We start from the raw sequence: 22,080 nt of genomic DNA, 5'->3' as shown, positions 1-22,080 counted from the left end.
GAGAGGGGGAAGTGGGATCCCTGCTGAGCAGAGAGCCTGATGCAGGACTCAATCCCAGGACCCTGGGATCATGACCTGAGCCGAAGGCAGAGACTTTAACCCACTGAGCCACCCAGGCACCCCAAGTTGATTTTTTTTAAAAAGAAAATTTATAAACTATTAGCTAGACTAAGGAAAACAGACATTTAGAAATTGAAGAGCAGACATTACAGCTGATGCTGCAGAAATATAAGGATCAAAGAAACTACTATGAACAGCTATATGTCAACAAATTGGACAATATAGAAGAAATGGGTAAAATCCTAGAAACATACCAAATTAATTAAAAAATGTATAACCTACTGAATAAGTAAAGAATAGAAAATTGGAACAGACTAATAATGAGTAAAAAATTAAATCAGTAGTCAAAATCCTGCCAACGAAGAAAAGCCAGCTTCACTGGTGAATTACACCAAACATTTCAAGAATTAATGTCAATTTTTCTAAAACTTTGGAAAATATTGAAGAGAGAACATTCCCTAATTCATTTTATGAGGCCACAATTACCCTGATACCAAAGTCAGATAAAGACACTATAAGAAAACTATGGATCAACATCCCTGATGAATACAGATACAGAAATTCTCAACAAAATATTAGCAAACTGAATTCAATAGCACATTAAAAAGATCATATACCACAAATAGCAGGATTTATCCCAGGATATAATGATGTTTCAGAATCCCAAAATCAGTGTGATACACCACATCAATGGGATGAAAGGTAACAATCATATTATCACATCAATAGTTGTAGAAAAAGTTATTTGACAAAATACAACATCCTTTCTTGATTAAAAAAAAAAAATCATTGGGTATGGAAGGAATGTACTTCAACGAAGGCTATATATGATAAAAACCTATAGCTAACAACATACTCAGTGGTGAAAGACTGAAAGCTTTTCTTCTAAGATTGGGAACAAGAAAAGGATGTTCACTCTCACCACTTATTCAACATGGTTTCAGACGTCCTAGTCAGAGAAATCAGATAAGAAAAAGAAAAAAAAATCCAGTCAAAGAAGATGTAAAATTGTTTTTATTTGCAGATGATATGATCTTATATACAAAAAATCTTTAAAGACTTAGGAAGTTAAAAATAGAGCCACCCTACAACCCAGCAATTGCACTCCTGGGTATTTACCCCAAAGATACAGATGTAGTGAAAAGAAGGGTCATATGTACCTCAATGTTCACAGCACCAATGGCCACAATTGCCAAACTGTGGAGAAAGCCAAGATGCCCTTCAGCGGATGAATGGACAAAGAAGATATGGTCCATATATACAATGGAATATTACACCTTCATTAGAAAGGATGAATACCCAACTTTTGTATCAGCATGGACAGGACTGAAGGAGATTATGCTGAGTGAAATAAGTCAAGCAGAGAAAGTCAATTATCATATGGTTTCTCTAACCTGTGGAGCATAAAGAATAACGTGGAGGACATTAGGAGAAGGAAAGGAAAAGTGAATTCAGGGAAATTGGAGGGGGAGATAAACCATGAGAGATTGTGGACACTGAGAAACAAGCTGAGGGTTTTGGAAAGAAGGGGGCTTGGGGAATTGGTGAGCCTGGTGGTGGGTATTAAAGGAGGGCACATACTGCATGGAGCACTGGGTGTGTGGTATAAACAATGAATCTTGGAACATTGAAAAAAATCAAATTTAATTTTAAAAAAAAGATGCTAGAAAAAAAAAAAAGACTTAACCAAATAGTGTTAGAGCTATGAAGTCAATAAAGTTGAAGTGCATAAAATCAACATAAAGAAATCATTTCATTTCTACACACTAACAATGAAATATCTGAAAAAGAAATAAAATAATCCATTCATAGTAGCATCAAACTAATAACATATTTAGGAATAAATTAAACCCAGACAGTGTAAGATATGGTGACTGAAAACCATGGAACTTTAATGAAAGAAGTTAATGAAGTTGTAACAAATGGAGAATTATCTGTGCTCATGGAAGATTTTTTTTCTTTTTTTATTGAAATTCAATTAGTGAACATATAGCACATCATTAGTTTCTGATGTAGAGTTCATCAGTTCCATATAATACCCAATGCTCATCACATCACATGCCCTTCTTAATGTCCATCACCCAATTAACCCATCCACCCACCTACCAACCCTCCAACCACCATCAGTTTGTTTCCTATAGCTAAGATTCTCTCATGTTTTTCTCCCTTCCTGATGACTCCTCATTCCATTTTTCTTGCCTTACCCTGTGATCCTCTATCTTGTTTCTTATGTCCCACATGAGTGAAACCATATGATAATTTTGCTTCTCAGATTGACTTATTTCACTCAGCATAACACTCTCCAGTTTCAATCCATGTTGATATAAAAGGTAACTATTCATACTTTCTGATGGCTGAGTAAGGTTCCATTGTATATATGAACCACATCTCCTTTATCCATTCATCTGTCGATGAACATCTCAGCTGTTTCCACAGTTTAGCTATTTAGGAGATTGCTGCTCTGAACGTTGGGGTGCATGTGTCCCTTCTTTTGACTATATCTGTATCTTTTGGGTAAATATAAATACCAAGTAGTGCAATATCTGGGTCATAAGGTAGCTCTATTTTTAACTTTTTAAAAACATATATATATATATATATATATATATATATATATATATATATATTTATAAGAAAACTACAATGATGTATCAACTCATACCTGTTAGAATGCATACTGTTGAAAAGACAATGGATGACAAGTGTTGGTGAAGATGTAGAAAAAGAGAACTTTTGTGCAGTGTTGGTTGGAATTTAAATTGGCACAGCCTCTATGGAACACAGTATGGCAGTTCCTCAAATAATAAAAAATAGAGCTACATATGTTACAATGATCCTACTTCTGGTATATATTCAAAATAAATGAAAACAGGACCTCAAAGAGCTATCTATATCCTGTTTACTGCAGCATTGTTCACAGAAACCAAAATATAAAAACAACTTCAGGGTCCATAATGGATAATAAAAGAGTTGTAGTGTGTGTGTGTGTGTGTGTGTGTGTGTGTGTGTGTACAATGAAATAATACTCACCCAGGAGAATGAAGGAAATCCTGCCATTTGCAACAACATGGATGGATCTTGAGGACATATTAAACGGAACAGTAATACTGTATGTATCACTTATGTGGAATCTAAAAAAGCCAAACTCCTAGAAACAGAGATTTGAGTGATGGTTACCAGGGACTGGGAGTAGGAGAAACAGGGATATGTTGGTCAAAATGTACTACTCTGTGCCAGGCTAAACCTATCAATACCAATGTTGTGGCTGGACTGGCCCTCATGATTCTTACTGTGATTGTAAGAAGCCCTCTGTACTCATCAGGAAACTTTGGGGAGTAGGGAGTTTATTAATCATAGGTCGTGGAAAGGGCCATACAGCATGCCTAAGGCCACAGAGCAAGGACACAGGTAGATAAAGAGGGTGTGGGTCTGGGGTTCTGCTTTTATTAGGACTGAGTGTAGAGGCCTAGGGTTTCAAGGACATACTCTTTATTGGTGAATTAAAAACACAGAATGGGAATTCAAGATGTGAAAAAAGAGAAAAACAAGCAACCCAAATGGTTAATTACCAAAATCACTAAAACATGGGAGCCTGGTTGGCAGATGGGGACATGGCACAGCCTGCCTCTTTATCTAGTCATGTGGCTAGCAATGTGTTTATTTGAGATAGCTATCTTTGAAGTAGATGTCTCTTTGAAGTGGATGCCTCAGCAATCAAAGCTTAAGTTGGACACTTTTATTTCAAAAAAAGAAAAAAACTGTCAGGATTCAAACTACAGATACAAATTTCTAGTTATAAGATGAATAACTTCTAGAGAATCTAATGTACAGCATGGTGATTATAATTAATAATACTGTGTTATAAACTTTAAACTTGTTAAGAGAGCAAATCTTAAATGTTCTAATTCTTAAAAGTTCTAACTTAAATTTTCTATGTGACATGATGGAGGTGTTAGCTAATACTTGGTGGTAATCATTTTGCAATATTTAAGTGCATCAAATCAATACATTGAATACTTTAAACTTACACAATGTTATATATCAATTTTATTTTAGTAAAGCTGGAAAAATTAAATTAACTTTTTTAAATTAAAACATCACTTCATATATATATATATATATATATATATATATATATATATATACTCATTTTATTCTCACAGCAACTTTATGAAAAAGATACTATTATTATGTAAAAGACACCATCCCTATTTTATAGGTAAGGAAACTGAGTTTAGAGTTTGAGTAACTTGCCCAAGGTCATACATATTGAAGGGGAAGAATTGAGATTCAAACCCAGAACGTCTGACTCTAGAAACTATGTTCTCAATACATTCTACTATTCTATTTTCCAAATATTCTGAAACTAAGTGCTTTTCAGGACTTTGGACTTTCTAGGCAGAGAATGTCACAAAATCCAAAATAGCATTAATAAAACCCTAAAGGGAAACATGCCTGACCAGTCTTTGGAATGAGAGAGGTGATAAACCAAGTAACTGAATGAGAAAGACCGTGAAACTTCTTGCAAGATTATAATTCCATTACCCGCTCTCACTGTGAAACCTCACTCCACCACAACACCTTGGGCTTGAACTCCAGAAGTTATAGACAGGCAACTAGAGAAGCCTCACAAGATCTGGGGAAGTCTGGCCTCCACTGTTGAGGCAGACTCTACTTTCAATATGAGCAGCTGCCCCACTTTAGGACTGCCATACTTGCTGCTTTCCTGCTATAGATGTGAAAGGTGGGTGGGGGGGGCGGTGGTGTAAAATCTACAAACACCAAGCATACATTTCATAGGGAGTAGAAAAATTCAGATCTAAATAGCTGATTTGGCTCTTATTTTCCAGGACTGCCTTAAACATATCTCATGAAGAATTTAGCCATCTCCAAGGGGCCACTGTGGGAAATCAAGACATTCAGAAAACGAGTAAGCGATCAACCATCTTGGTTTGCCAGGAACTGGGGGACTTCTAGGGACATAGGACTTTCAGTGCTAAAACCTGGACAATAGATCACATTCCATTCATATTAGGGTCAGCAAGAACATGGGATTTCTCTTCATTCCCATGCATCTCATTCATGCCATGCTGTGTCATTCACTGCTATAGAGCTATCTGGTCATGCAAACATGTTCTGACAGTGAGCATTTTATTTTGACTCTCACTTCAGCTCTTACTGCTGTAACCCCAGCATCCATTTCCTTAGAGTGGCTGCTTTATTCACTGACTGGTCTCCTTAAATGAAAAGAGATTATTTTCACTAGTTGCTCCCTCACAGAAGGAAGGTAGAGCTTCCTGGCTTCTTAAGAATTTAGTCCCATCCTCTTGACCTGTATGTCTGAATTGGTCACCAAATAAGCAACATTTGACCTGGGATAGAGATGTCAGACATGAATAATGATGCATTTCACTATTTAAAAAATTATCAGTTACAAAGCAATGCCTAGAACTGCCCCAGTGAAGTGTTTTGACTGGTGGTTTTACATTGTTTTTCAGTCCCTTATATAATTAGCTTCTCAAAATTATGTGTCTTATAGGAAGGATCACCCAGTGTTCCCTGGGAAGCCTGAACATGAGGTACCTTAGTGCATGAGAATTTAAAGTACAGTCAGTCCCATTCAAAAATCTCCATTATAGGGGCACCTGGGTGGCTCAGTGGGTTAAGCCCCTGCCTTTGGCCCAGGTCATGATCCCAGGGTCCTGGGATCGAGCCCCGCGTCGGGCTCTCTGTTCAGCAGGGAGCCTGCTTCCCTTCCTCTCTCTCTGCCTGCCTCTCTGCCTACTTGTGATCTCTGTCTATCAAATAAATAAATAAAATCTTAAAAAAAAAATCTCCATTATAAACAAGATGGAGAATGCAGTGAGAGGCACAGTCCCTGCCTTTAAGAGATGCTGTAGTCTAATTAGAAAACTGCACATATATGAACACACACACACACACAATCTTGCAAACCCCAAGGATTACAGATGTCAGGATCTGTTAGTACAGGGCTCATTTCTAACCCACAGGGGAGGAAGAAGAACCAGATGTGAGCTCAAGCACCAAAATCCCTGTCAACTGCAGCTGTTCCCTTCCAAATTGACCTTCTGACTTTGTTTCCTACGCTTTGAAAGGCATCTGGGTACGCTGGGGTTGTCCCATGTGGAGAAATAGCTGATTTAGCCTTCAAAAGTGTGTGCAGTCTCCCACCTTCTTCTCTTCTCTGCTCACACCCACCCATACGGTTCAGCCGCAGGGAAATTGCTATTCTCTCTGGCAGAAGTGCCTGCTAGAGGCCTGCAGTCTCTGATTAGATCAAAAGACCCATCTCACAGCAGATGGACACCACTCACAGTGGACTTTATATCTGGCCAAGATAGGGCATTATCTGTCTAATGAGCAATCTGGCAAATGAGGTTGAACATGCAAGAAGCATTCTTCATTTCAGCATCCCAGCTGTTGGCTCACAGGCCATGGACCATCAATCAGGCTGAACTGAACCTTACTGTAAGGTATTGGCATGGGCAGAGACTTTAAAGGACCAACCAGGGAACCATATGGAGTGAGATACCATTATACACATCTAGGTTGTGAAGGCTCAAAATCTCTGATGAACAAAGGGCAGGCTGGCCAACTCCCACCAGGGAGAAGCCGTTATAGAGGGACTATCTAGGGATTAGCAATTTATATACTAAAGAGAGCAGTGTTTGTTGATTTTTATTGTCTATTGCAGTGGTGCTCAAATTTTAGCTTTCAGGGAATCATGTAGAAAGATTTCTTTTTTATTTTATTTTTAAGATTTTAGTTATCTATTTGACACAGAGAGATCACAAATAGGCCGAAAGAGGTGGGGGGAAGCAGGCTCCCTGCCAAGCAGAGAGGCCAACATGGGGCTCGATCCCAGGACCCTGAGGTCATGACCTGAGCCAAAGGCAGAGGCTTAACTCACTGAGCCACCTAGGTACCCTTGTAGAAAGATTTTAAAACACAGAATAGGTTGAGGTGGGACCAGAGAATTTGAATATCCAACAAGTTCCTATGTGGGGACCACAGGTTCAGGGACCATACTTTCAGTCTATAGGAATATAGACTATATAATATAATACTATTTTTTAATATATATAATAATAACAAATACCTTCTGCAGACCCAGCCTATACAGGAATTGTTGTGAAGTGACATATACCAACATGTCTAGATATTTATTGGAAAAAAAAGGATTGGGAATTCACAAGTAACAATCAACCAACTACCAAGTATTTCTTGAGTACCTGCCATGTGCAAAACTAGGTACTAAACTCTGTACAGATTAAGAAGAAGTGTCCAATTTGATATGAATCTAAATGGAAAAGTCTTTCTGGAGGTTATTTAGTCCTCAGAGTAACTTTAAAGCTGCCACTCTTTTCACCAAGTAATTCCATGTCTAAGAATTTATTCAAAGAAAATAAAGATATTAACAAAGACTAAGGATATGTTCACTGAAGCTCTTTTAAAGTGAAAAAGAAGAAATCTAAATTATCAATAAATATAAATATAAATGACATATATTTATTTTTCCCTACTACACACGCATGCGCACACTTTCCATACTTCCCTAGACCAGTGGTTCTCAAAATGTCTGGAGACATTTTTAGTTGTCACAGCTCAGGAGAAAGGTGTATAACTGGCATCTAGAAGGTAGAGGCCAGGGATGTTGCTAAACATCCCACAAAGCACAGGACAGTTCTTACAACAAAGAATCATCCAGCCCAAAGAATCAACAGTGCTGAATCATAAGAAACACAGCCTCACTTTCCAGGGGATTCAAATAGAGCCACATTAACTATAATGACTGCAATTTGATAGAATTAGGCCCCCTGACTAGCAAAGGGGTGTATTCCTCTCAGAGTCTCCTGTTGTGTCTCAGGGGCTATCTCAAGTGATATATTTTTATATTTTATTGGCCACAACTAAGTCATCAAGATTATTGTGATTGGCTTTTGTCATATCATGGATCATTCCTTGGGCCTAGAGGAAAGGTCCATCTTAACTTAGCACACTGCTATTTTATTAAAGAAAAGCACAGGTGCTTTTACAGAAAACTGAAGCTGTTCCTCTAGAATGTAGAGTAGGACCATACCATCTTGGATACTATGCAGAATAAAACTCAGAACTTATTTGAACTTGCTGATGACAAGAACACATCAAGAGAAAGAGAGATTTAAGGTTACCAAACTTTCCTTGCTCCTTTTTCATGCAACTAGCTCAGGGAAAGGCACCACAATGGAGACAAGAAACTTAGGTTTGAGTCCTAATCTTGGCACTAATGAATAACCTTGAGCATGTCACTTACTCTCTCTGAATCTCAATTTCTGTCATTCCTGGCATTTTATTATTCTTAAATACAGAAAATGACACCAAGGGGGAGTTGGAAGCAGAAAACAAATGCTCTCCATGGGCTGACCCCACTTATATCAATACCCTTTTATCACCTTCCCCAGAATGGGAAGCTGTCATGAACCATGGTCATGTCTAGTCATTGTTTCTGAGTCCCAATAGCAGAAGCTGGAGACTTGACACTGAAGCACTGGGTCCTGGAAATCAGGAACATTGTACAGAGCAGCAGCAAGGACCTGCCAAGACTAGAAATGTTTGGAATTTCTAAGCCACCAAACCCATATACCTTCTGCCCCTACATATGAATTAATACCCCCCCTTATTACCAGTATCACTTAACAGAATGGTACCTTTGTTACCAAGGATGAACCTACCTTGACACTGATAATCACCCAAGGTCCATAGTTCATCTTAGGATTCACTCTTGGTGTACATTCTGTGGGTTGAACAAACGTATAATGATACACGTCCATCATTAAAATATCATACATGGTGTTTTTATTGTCCTAAAATTCCTCTGTGCTCTGCCTGTTTATCTCTCTCCCCTCCTCTTAACCCCTGGAAACCACTGATCTTTTTATCATCTAGTTTTGCCTTTTCCGGAAAGTCACATAGTTGGAATCATACAGTGTGTAGCTTTTTCAGATTCACCCCTTTCAATTAGTAACATGCATCTAAGTTTTCTCCATGTCTGTTTGTAGCTTACTAGCTCTTTTTTTTAAGATTTTATTTATTTATTTGACACACAGAGAGAGATGATCACAAGTAGGCAGAGAGGCAGGCAGAGAGAGAGATAGCGGGAAACAGGTTCCCTGCTGAAAAGAGAGCCGATGCAGGGCTGGGATCCCAGGACCTTGAGACCCTGACCTAAGCTGAAGGCAGAGGCTTAATCCTCTGAGCCACCCAGGTGCCCTCTTTTTTTTTTTTTTTTTTTTTAATGAGAACTCTTAAGATTTATTCTCAAGAGCATTCATATATATCATAGAACAGTGACAATTATAATTATGTTATACATTAGATCCATAGTACCTATTTATCTTATAAGTGGAAATTTGTATCTTTTGATCACTTTCCTCCAATTCCCCCTCCCAGCATTGCATCCCATGTCTGGTAATCACAGATCCAATTTCTTTTTCATTGAGTTTGGTGGGGTTTTTTGTGGATTTGTTTTGTTTTGTCTTGTTTTAGATTCTGCATGTAAGTGAAATTATACAATATTTATCTTTCTCTGACTTATTTTACTTAACATAGTGTTCTCAAGGTCCATCCATGTTATCTCAAATGGCAGGATTTCCTTCTTCTGCATGGTTGAATATTACCTTAATATGTGTGTGTACAGTACCAATTATATTTATATATATATGCCAACCTATCTGTATATATACCACAAATTCTTTATCCATTCATTTACTGATGGACACTTAGGTTGTTTCCATATCTGGGCTATTGCAAATAGTCCTGCTATCACCATGGGGTTGCAGATATCTTTTCAAATTAGTGTTTTTGTTTCCTTTGTATATATCCTCAGAACTGCAATTTTGGGGTTATATGATAGTTCTAATTTTAATTGTTTGAAGATCCTCCATACTTTGTTCTTTAAGGGCTGTACCAATCCCATTAACAGTGCAAAGGTGTTCCCTTTCATCCACATCCTTGCCACATTTATTATCTATCTTTTTTATTATAACCATTCTAACAGGCATGAGGTGATATCTCATTGTGATTTTGATTTCCATTTCCCTAATGTGTAGTGATGTTGAGCATCTTTTTATATTCCTACCTTTTATATAAACCATTTTATATAAACCATTTATAGATCTTCTTCTTCATAGATGAAGCCATCTATTCAAGTCCATTATCAGTTTTTAAATTGGATTATTTGAGGTTTTTGTTTTTTGCTATTGAGTTGTATAATTTTTAATACATTTTGGATATGAACCCTTCAACAGATATACGGTTTGCAAATATTTTCCCATTCCATGTGTTGTCTTTTCACTTTGTTGACTGTTTCTTTTGCTGTGCAGAAGCTTTTTAGTTTGATATAGTCACACTTGTTTGTGCTTTTGTTCCCTGTGCTTTAGGTGTCATGTAAAAAAAATCATTGCCAATATCCATGTTAAGGATATTTTTTTCCCCTGTTATTTTCTTCTAGAAGCTTCATGATTTCTGGATTTATATGTAAGTCTTTAATCCATTTTAAGTTAATTGTTGTGAGTACTGTAAAATAGCAGGCTAGTTTCACTCTTTTACATGTGAATACCCAATTATAGGCCTCACTTGTGAAAGAGACTATCTTTTCACCATTGAGTATTCTTGGCTCCCTCATCAAATATTAGTTGGCCATGCATACAGTTGAACCCCAACTTATGACGGTTTCACTTATAATTTTTTGACTATATGAAAGTGCTAAAGTGATAATACATATTCAATAGAGACCATACTTTGAATTTTGATTTTTTTCCTGGGACAATGATATATGATAAGATACTGTCTTGTGATGCTGGGAAGTGGCCATGAGCTGCAGCTTCCAGTAGCTATATGATCCTAAGAGTAAACATCTGATACACTTAAAACCATTGTGTACCCCTATAACCATTCTGTTTTTTACTATCAGTACAGAATTCAATAAATAACATGAGATATTCAATACTTTACTATGAAATAGCCTTGTGTTAGATGATTTTGCCCACTTGTAGGCTAACATAAGTGTTCAGAGAATGCTTAAGGTAGGCTAGGCTAAGCAGGTTGGGCATATTAAATTTATTTTTGACTTAAGATATTTTCAACTTATGGGTTTATTGGAATGTATCCTCATCATAAGCTGAGGAAGGTCTGTACTTAGATTTGTTTGTGGGCTCTCAATTCTGTTCCATTGGTCCATTTTTTCTGCTTCTTGCCAGGACTGTACTGTTTTGATTACAATAGCTTTAGAGTTTAACTTGAAAACAAATGTGAAGCATGATGCCTCCTGCTTTGTTTTTTGCAGAAATGCTTTGGTAATTCAGAATTTTTTGTGGTTCCATATAAGTTTAAGAATTGTTTGTGCTATTTCTGTACAAAATACCATTGGAAACTTGAAAAGGATTTCATTAAATCTATAGACGGCTTTCAGTAGTATTGACATTTTTAACAATATTAATTCTTCTAGTCCATGCACACAGGATACCATTTATTTGTGTTTCCTTCTGTTATTTTCATCAATATCTTATAGTTTTCAGAATAGAGTTCCTTCATTTCCTTAGTTAAATTTATTCCTAAATGTTTTTATTATTTCTTATGCTATTGTAAATGAGATTGATTCATTTATTTAATCAAATAATTCATTGTTAATGTACAGAAATCCTACTGATTGTCATTTGTTAATTTTATATCTTGAAACTTTAGTGAATTTGTTGATTAGGTTTAACAGGGTTTTTGATGAAATCTTTAGGATTTTCTTTATATAAAATCAAGTTATCTGCAAATAGAGGTAATTTTACTTTGCTTTCCAGTTCTAATGTCCTTTATTTCTTCTTCTTGCCTGATTGCTTTGGCTAGGACTTCCACCACCATGTTGAATAGAAATGGTGAGATTAGGCACCCTTATATTGTTCCTGATCTTGAAGTAAAAACTTTCAAACTTTCTGCATTGAGTATGATGTTAGCCATGGGTTTGACATATATGACCTTTATTGAGATACATTCCTTCTATACTTAATTTGTTAATATTTTTATCATGAACAGATCTTGAATTACATCAGATGCTTTTGCTACATCTATTGAGATGATTATATGATTCTGTTCTTTATCCCTGTTAATGTGATGTATCACATTGATTTGTAGATGTTGAACCACTCTTCCATCACAGAGACTAATCCCACTTCATCATGGCAAATGAAAAGTTTATTTTTTAAAAAGATTTTATTTGTTTATTTGAGAAAGAGTGAGTGAGAGAGCCAAGAAGGGGGAGGGGCAGAGGGAGAAGCAGACTCCCTGCTGAGTGGGGTGCCCCATGTGGGGCTTGATCCTGGAACTCCAGGATCATGACCCGAGCCAAAGGCAAACACTTAACCAATTGAGCTATCAGGTGCCCTGTGCTGCTAAATTTGATTTACTAGTATTTAACTGAGAATTTTTACATTTATATTCATCAGGAATATTGGCCTATAGTTCTCCTTTCCCGTGGTATCTTTTTATGGCTTTGGTATCAGGTGAATCCTTGACTCATAACATGAGTTTAGGAGTGCTCCATCCTGTACATTATTTTTTTTTTAAGCATTTGGGAAGGATTGGCACTACTTTTTAAATGTTTGGTAGAATTCACCATTGAAGACATCTGCTCCTGAGCTTTTCTTTCTTGGGTGATTTTTGGTTACTGATTGAATCTATCAGTAATCAGTCTCTACAGATTTTCTATTTCTTCCTGATTTAGTCCTTTTAGATTGTATGTTTCCAAGTTTTTTCCCATTTCTTCTAGGTTGTCCAGTTTGTTGGTATATAGTTATTCATAGTAGCCTCTTATGATAATTTGTATTTCTGTGATGTCAGTTGTAATGTCTCCTTTTTCATGTATAGGTTTGTTGATTTGGCCCCTCTCTTTTTTCCCTTGGTTAATCTCGCTAAACTTTTGCCAATTTTGTCTATCTTTTCAAGGAAATGACTCTTAGTTTGGTAGATCTCTCTATTGTTTTCCTGTTCTCTATTTCCTTTATTTCTCCTTTAGTATTTATTATTTTCATCCTTCTGCTAACTATGCACTTTATTTGTTCTTTGTTTCTGATTCTAGCCCATTTTTTTTTTCAATTTGGCATCTTTCTTCTTAATGTAGGATTTTACTGCTATGTACTTAACTCTTAGAATGGCTTTTGCTATATCCCATACATTTTGGTATGTTCTGTGTCCATTTTTGTTTCTCAGTATACTTTTTCATTTCCCCTTTAATTTATTCTTTGATTCATGTGTTGTTTAATTTCCACAAATTCATAAATTTTCCAGTTTTTCTTTTCTTTTTGATTTCTAGTTTCATACTATTGTGGTAAGAAAAGATACTTGATATGATTTCAATCTTCTTGGAGTTGCTAAGATTTGTTGTTCCATATGTGCTTGAGGAGAATATGTGTTCTGCTTTTGTTGGGTAGAATATTCTATATCTGATAGGACCATTTTGTCTATAGAGTTGCACCATCCAATGTTTTCTTCTTGGTTCTCTGTCTGGATGATCTATCCATTGTTCAAAGTTAGGGTATAAAAGTCTAAACTATTGTTGTATTGTTTTTCATTTCTTCTTTTAGATCTGTTAATTTTTGCTTTATATGTCTAGCTACTGTGATTTGGGCACATAAATATTTATAATTGTTTTAACTTCTTCATGAGTTAATCTCTTTATCATTATATAGTGACTTTCTTTGTCCCTTTTAACATCTTTAGTTGAAAGTTTATTTTGTCTGAAGTAAGTATTGCACCCAGGCTTTTTCCTTTATTTCTTCCTCTTTTTATTCCCTCCACCTTACCTTGCTTCCTTTCTTCCTTCTCTCCTTACTTTCTTTTTTCTTTCTTTCATTTCTCTTTTTTTTTTTCTTCTTTCTTTTTAGTTTTTGGTTACCATTTTCTTCATCGCTTCTCGGCCTTTTGGCTAAGATCAAGTGTGGTTACCATTTTCTTCAAATATCATTTTCCATCCAGACTGATGGACATCCATCAGTCCATCAGACTATGTGTGTATTTAAGACTAAAGTGAATCTCTTGTAGGCAGCATACTATTGGATCTTGTTTTTTAATCCATTCAACCTTTCTGTATTTTTTGATTAGAGAATTTAATAATATGTTTATATTTCATGTAATTATTAATAAAAAAGGACTAACAACTGATATTTTGTTAATTGTTTTCTGGTTGTTTTGTAGATCCATTTTTCCATGTGTCTTATCCTGCTATCTTTGTGTATGTGTTTTGATATCTTTTGGTATCAGTATGTTTTGACTTCTTTACCATGTTCTTTTGTGTAACTGCTACAAGTTTTTCCCTTGTGTTTATTATGAGGATTACATAAAACACCTTAAAATGTAACACGTTATTTTAAGCTAATAAAAATAAATAGAATTCCTAAACTTTCATTTTTACTTCTCTTCCTTGCATTTTAGATTATTGAGATTACAATTTACATATTTTCATGGTGTAACAAATAACAGATTATTGTAGTTATAGATATCTTTACTGTTGTTTGTTAACTTTTAAACTAGAATTGTAAGTAAATTATGGACCATCATTATTACATTACAGAATCTAACTTTGTGTATTTGTCATTATCAGTGAGTTTTATATTACCTTCTTTTTTTTTATGTTGTTAATTGATGTCATTTTACTTTCACTCAAAGAAATTCAAGGCAGGTCTACTGGCAAGAACTTCCTCAGCTTTTGTTTGTTCAGCAAAGTCTTTATCCTTCCTTCATTTCTGAAGGATAGTTTTATCAGGTATAGAATCTTTGGTGGACATTTTTTTTTCAATATTTTGAATATGTCATTTCATTCTATCTTACCCTAAAACATTTTTGTTGTGAAATCCACTGATCATCTTATGGTTTTCCTTTTGCATGTTCTCTTCTTTTTCTTGCTGCTCTTAGAATTCCATCCTTGTATTTGCTTTTTGACAATTTAATTATAATGTGACTCTGTAAAATGTTATTTAGGTTCAACCTACTTGGGGTTGAATATACTTCCCTTTCTTTCCTGTTCTTCTGGAATTCCCATTATGTAAATGTTGTTTGTTTTCATTGTATTCCAAAGGTCCTTTAAACTTTCTTTGCTCTTTTTAATTTTTTTTTCTTTTTCTCTTCTGATTGGGTCATTTCAAATGTCCTATCTTTCAGGTCACTTGTTCTTTCTTCTGCATGGCAAGTATGATTCTAAAGCTCTCTACTGAATTTTATAGTTAAGTAATTGTATTTTTCAACTTGAACTTTTCTTTCTTTTTGTGGTTTCTACCTTTTTGTTGAGCTTTTTTGGTTCATGTATCATTTCCCTATTTTTATTTTGTTGTTTGTGTGTTCTTGTAGTTCACTAATCTTTAAAAGAATCATTGTGAATTCTTTGTCTGAAAGGCCATAGAGATTTTCATTTCTCTAGGGTCATTCATTGGAATTTTGTTGGTTTTCTTTGGTTGTTGTATTTACCTGATTTTTTTTTTTAAGTTCTTGATTATTTCCACTGATAATCTGGGCATTTGAGTAAGTGGGCTCATCTTCTAGACATTACAGGTTCACTTTGACAGAGACATTTCTTTATCATTTAGCTCAGTTTGGAATTGGTCTTTGGCAGGTGGGGCCTGCTTCTTAAGTTCTGTTTTTGGACAAGACAATCATTTGAGCTTGTGATCAGGGGTTGGAGGGTGTGTCATTGGTTAAGAATACCTAGGTAGGACCATTAGCTTGTTCTCTAACCATGAAAGGTTGTGGGAAGGACTTTGCTGTTGCCTTGAGGTGTGGTCAGGCTTACTAGACAATCCCGGCAGGTTACTATACTCATATTAGGTGAGCTAGGAATTAGCTTCCTTGTCTTAGAAGGGCAACAGAATAAGACCCATGGCCAATCCCTTATTTAGAGATTGGAATTAGGCAAAAAAGTATATTAAATTTCCTGGTCAGGTGAGGCCACCAGTTTTGCTCTGCAGATGGAGAAAACCATGCGTATGCTCTCTGTTCAAGTATCACTATTATGAGAGTTGTTATAGAGGCTACATAGTTTTCCATGTGTCCTGGTTAGGTTCCCTGCTCAGGTAGTCTGAAGGCTATATTCAGTAATAAGTGGCACTATGAATTGGTTTCCCTGCCTGGGTGCAGAGGAAGAAGGAGCTCTAAAGCCAGTAAGGCTCTACATGGTCTTAAGCCAACCCATGCCCTGAGTTTCCTAGTGACCAAGACCACTGGCTTTGTACTGCATACCATCAGCTCTGCCTGTGCCCCTTTCAGCTTGAGCATTGCTAGATGCTAGCTTCCAGGTTTTCTCACCAGACCTTCTGCTCCTGTGGGGCCAAGAATCATGTTCCACAGTAGTACATGGAGCCTGGCATGGGTAAACCATTCTCTAGAGTCAGCAAAACTTATTGTTTGAGGACTCAAATCAGGAATTCATACACCCCACAGAGTTTCATGTTCACTATGTACCACCTGTTTGGTTCTGTAGATTGGTTGTTAGAAACCCCTCTCCCTTCTTTATCATAATAAAATTTCTCTGATTGAGCCCATAGACTCCCAGCAATCCTTGTGGTTGAGACCAGAGTATGGAATTCCATGAAGTGACCCAAAACACTAGGAGGAGGCTGAAATCCCCCCCCTTTCCCCATTGGAGAAACCATAGGCTCAGGAGAGACCTCTCCATATGATGCTGTGTTGGCCTGGGGGAAGGGCAATGCCATAAGATAGCCACTTTTCTGACCTTTCCAATGCAGTTTTCTTGATCTCTGTGATACAGGAGGTGCTTCAGCTTCACCTCCATGCTCTAGTTGTGTTTTGTTCAAGACTAGTTGTCAGTTATTTTTGTGAGATAGAGCAAAGTCACCTATGTCACCCTCTTGGTGATATTGCTCTCCAGTTCATTTCTTTTTAGCACTAAATAAGATTGAAGGGGCAGGGGGTGGGAGGTTGGGGTACCGGGTGGTGGGTATTATAGAGGGCACAGATTGCATGGAGCACTGGATGTGGTGCAAAAATAATGAATACTGTTATGCTGAAAATAAATAAAAAAATAAATTTAAAAAGGAAAAAAAAAAAGATTCCATTGTCTGAATATACCATAGTTTATCTGAAGATGTTTAAAGTCATCTTGTGGTTGATTCAGATTGATCTATTGGTCCAGCTGGTCTGTCACTCTGATGCAATCAAACTATTACACCATCACTGTTTACATTTGTTAGTGGCCTCCTATGTGCCCAACATTCTGCTGAGAGCTTTGCACACTTTATGATACATAATACAAGAATTCTTTGACAAACATTCTATTGTCATCTCAATTACAGATGAGAAAAAATGTTTAAAGATGAACTGATGGTGGTCAAGCTCATGTACTTAAGGCAGACTTGGCTGGAACCATATAAAATACTATTTGGCTTCAAAGGTGTCTGTCTTGTTCATTTTCCCATTCCCAGAACATACTGCAGAGGCTGGCACAAAGCTGCACCTTAGAAAACAACTTTGCAATGGATGAACACAAATATTGCTCTGGATGAGTCATTGTTCTAATAGAATTAAAGGTCAGAGGTTCTTAGGACATGAAATGGAAGACAGTGTCTTCTGTCTGCTCTATACTCTCTGGGACACAGATGATTTGCAATAACTCAAAGCCATGCATAAATGGAAAAATGGAAGCCAATTGAAGCTAATTGCTAAAGGGGATTAGAGGTATGAAAAGAACTTAGACTTCCTGGTTTCTAGTACCAGCCTCTTCTCAGGCTGACAAAAGTCCTCACTGCTAAGTGTGTTATTTAGCATATCTGACTCCTAATACACTCCAGAATGATCTTCATCTGTCAGCTAGTTTCCCAATTGGTTTTACTAATGTTTCATTTTTGTTCTAAGTGCCATTTCCCCCTTTCAGTCTGAGACTATTCTCACTAATTTGTATGGGTTTTATCATTTGGTCTTTGACACACATGTCAGGCCAAATATCAGAACAAATATGCACAAAACAATTATAGCAGATGGGTCATGCTGTGAAATGACACTGAGCTGTAACAGAGCACACTTTTTGCCCATTTCAAAAACAACAAATTCCACATTCAGAAAAAAACATAATTAGATCTCATATGTCTTCCACCCTTCCACTTTCTGTCTTAATTTCATCATCTCTAGGACCTCCTCCACTATGACTGAGCATGAAGTGAAACACATTAAACAGCAGCAGAAGAGAAGAAATACTAGTCACTTCCATTTCTGTCTGTCTCCCCATTTTCCATCAAGTACCCTGGAATTCAATTCATGTTGGCAAATATTTGCTAAACTCTTACTATTTCACAGTCATTATCTTAAACATCATCCTTGGCACCAATGAGGCAATAGAAAAAAGAATGAAAGCAAACCAGCAAGTCCTTTAACTGTATTAGAAGGTAACATTTATCATATAGTTTCACCTATTTGTGAAACATAAGGAATAGCATGGAGGACATTAGAAGAAGGGAAAAATGAAGGGGGAAAAATTGGAGTGGAAGACAAACCATGAGAGACTATGGACTCCAGGAAATAAACTGAGGGTTTTGGAAGGAAGGGAGTTCGGGGGGATGGATTAGCCCGGTGATGGGTATTAAGGAGGGTACAGATTGCATGGAGTACTGGGTGTTATATGCAAATAATGAATCATGGAACCCCACATCAGAAACTAATGATTTACTGTATGTTGACTAACATAACACAATTTAAAAAAATGTTAAAAATTTTAAAAAGAAAGTAACGTTTGATCAACCATGTTAGACACAAAGAGGTACAGGACTTCAAAGGAAGAATAATATACTTCCACTCAGTTGTGAAAGCTGCATGGTAGAGCTGCCATTTGAATTGGGCCTACAGAAATGGGTAAGATTTCTATAACCAGAGAGTGTCAGGGAGGACATTCCAGGCTGAGGTAATGGCATGGCCAAATCATGGACACAGAGAATGTACTCAAGGAAGGTCTAGCTGATTAATTAGGCTGGATAGAGGGTTTATCATATGTCTTAGAAGATGAGACTGAAAATGGATGGATGAAAATGGATGTTGAAAATTATAGATGACTTGGACCTTGATCTGTGGAAGTGGACAGTGTTGAGGTGGGGACAGTTTTCCTATCACCTCAAATTTCTAGACAGGCTCACATCTAAAGAAGGAGTGTGATTGCTTTTTCTTTTCCATATATTCATCTCTCCCTATGGTTCCTCCCAAAAAGAAAATATTTAATTGTAAATTTAATTGGTAGAACTATGTATTTTGAGAAAGATTGCCTTGAATGTGTAGATTGCTCTAGATAACATAGACATTTTAACAATGTTATTCTTCCAATCCGTGGGCATGGAGGGTTCTTCCATTTCTTTGTGTCTTCCTCCATTTCTTTCATAAGTGTTCCATATTTTTCAGCAGATCCTTTACTCTTTGGTCAGGGTTTTTACTCAGTCTATCTTATGGTTTATGGTGCAATTGTAAGCAGGATCAATTCCTTAATTTCTCTTTCTTCTAATTGTTAGTGTATAAAAATGCAACTGATTTCTGTGTATTGATATTATATCCTGCCCCATTGCTGAATTGCTATATGAGTTTAAGCAATTTTGGGGTGCAGTCTTTTGGTTTTCCATATTAAGTATCATGTCATCTGTGAAGAGTGAGAGTTTGACTTCCTTCCCAATTTGAATCCCTTTTATTACTTTTTGCTGTCTGATTTCTGTGGCTAGGACTTCTAGTACTGATTTGAACCAGAGGTGAGAGTTGGTATCCCTGTCATGTTCTTGACTTCAGGGGAAAACTTTCAGTTTTTCCCCATTGAGAATGATAGTCTCTGTGGGCTTTTCATAGATAGCTTTTATGATATTGAGGTATGATCTCTCTACTCTTACACTGTGGAGATTTTTAATCAATAAACGATGCTGTACTTTGTCAAATTCTTTTTCTGCATCAGTTGAAAGGATCTTGTCCTTTCTTTTATTAATGTGATGTATCACATTGATTTGCAAATGTTGAACCACGCTTGAAGCCCAAGAATAAATCCCACTTGGTTGTAGTTAATAATCCTTTTAATGTACTGTTGGATCTTATTGGCTAGGATCTTGGTGAAAATTTTAGCATCCATATTCATCAGGAATATTGGTCTGTAAATCTTTTGATGATGTCTTTGTCTGGTTTGGGGGTCAAGGTAAGACTGACCTCATAGAATGAGTTTGGAAGTTTTCCTTCCCTTTCTATTTTTTTGAAATAGTTTCAGAAGAGTAAGTATTAGTTTTTCTTTAAATGTTTGGTAGAATTCCCCTGGGAAAACATCTGGCCCTGGACTCTTGTTGTTGGGAGTTTTTATAATTACTGCTTCAATTTCCTTGCTGTTTATGGGCCTGTTCAGGTTTTCTATTTCTTTGTGTTTCAGTCTTGGTACTTTATGTTTCCAGAAATACATCATTTCTTCTAGATTGCCTAAGTTGTTGGCATATAGTTACTCATAATATGCTCTTAAAATTCTCTGTATTTCCTTGTTGTTGGCCATGGTCTCTCCCCGTTCATTCATGATTTTATTTATTTGGGTACTTTCTCTTTTATTTTGGATAAGTTTGACCTAAGGCTTATTGATCTCATTTAATCTTTCAAAGAATCAGCTTCTGATTTCATTGATTTGTTCTAGTGTTCTAGTATTCTTCTGGTTTCTATTTTAATTATTTCTGCTCTAATATTTATTATTTCACTTCTCCTGCTTGGTTTAAGATTTATTTGGTGTTCTTTTTCCAGTTTCTTTAGGTGTAAGATTATCTTGCATATTTGGGACTTGTCCAATTTTTTGAGAGCTTGTATTGTTATGTACTTCCCTCATAGGACCAACTTTGTTGTATTCCAGAGGTATTAAAACATTGTGTTTTCATTCTCATTAGTTTTCATGAATTTTTTTTAAGTTTTTTTAACTTCCTGGTGGACCCATTCAGTCTTTAGTAAGATGTTCTTTAACCACCAAGTGTTTGAGTTCCTTCCAAATTTCCTATTGTGGAAACTCCTATTGAGTTCCAGTTTTAAAACATTGAAGTCTGAGAATATGCAGGGAATATACTAATAAATATATATAAACACACACACACACACACACACACACACACATAAAATTGAATATAGAGAAAGGAAGCCAAAAATCAAGAATATATTTTTAAAATATAAATGTAAAAATAAAAGACAAAAAGGACTTAAAAACAGAGTTGAAAAAATAAGAAATTAGTTGAAAAGGAAAAAAATAAAGAAAAGGAAAATTTTAAACTGAAAGATAAATAACCATGAGAAAAAAAGATCACCACAAATTCTAAATACTATTTTCCCCTGGTTCTGGAGTTTTATAGTCCTGTGTGCTCCATAACCTTGGTATTCACGTGTTGTTCCAGCTGGTCTTCTGGGAAGGGACCTGCTGTGGTGATTCTCAGGTGTCTTTGCCTGGGCAGAGTTGCACCACCCCTTACCAGAGGCCCAGGCTCAGTGTAAGCTGCTTCTGGTTGTTCTACATGGTTTTTGCTCCCCAAGGGCTTTCCATGTCACTTTAAAGGAAGAAAATAAAAGTGGCCAAGCCCTGAGCCCCAGCTCTGGAGCTGAAAGATTATGGCCTGCCTCTCTTCAGTAATTACTCAGGGATAAGCAGTCTTCACTTTTGTGTGTGCCAAACTACAGACTCCTGTGATGCACTCCCACACTGCCCCTCCCTGAGGAAGCTGGAGGGTCACCATGTTTCAACCCTTTGCAGAGGCCCTGTATGAAGACTGGTCACCCCATTGTGCCACGGTTCGTGGTTTATGACAAAACGAGCTAAGGATCCCTTCCTGGGTTCACTGACTATAACCAGTTTCCACGCTCCAGTGCATGGAAACTGCTGGCTCAAGTACCCCCATTCTTTCTATGACCCCAGGGATTCTGAGACCACAGAGTCCAGCCTAGGATTCTGTCCCAATTAACCACATGAACACCTTTCAGAAAGGGACGTCTCTCACTGGAACA

The 22,080-nt window shown here is 36.6% G+C and overlaps 1 pseudogene; it reads left to right on the top strand.

Moving 5' to 3' along the window:
- Window positions 1-14,009: 14,009 nt before the first annotated feature.
- LOC132016935 (U2 spliceosomal RNA) lies at window positions 14,010-14,141 on the top strand (annotated as a pseudogene).
- Window positions 14,142-22,080: the final 7,939 nt, after the last annotated feature.

Source organism: Mustela nigripes, chromosome 4 (genome assembly GCF_022355385.1).
Source record: "Mustela nigripes isolate SB6536 chromosome 4, MUSNIG.SB6536, whole genome shotgun sequence".
Lineage (NCBI taxonomy): Eukaryota > Metazoa > Chordata > Mammalia > Carnivora > Mustelidae > Mustela > Mustela nigripes.
Note: the sequence above shows the minus strand (reverse complement) of the source record. Positions and strands in the feature narration are given on the sequence as shown.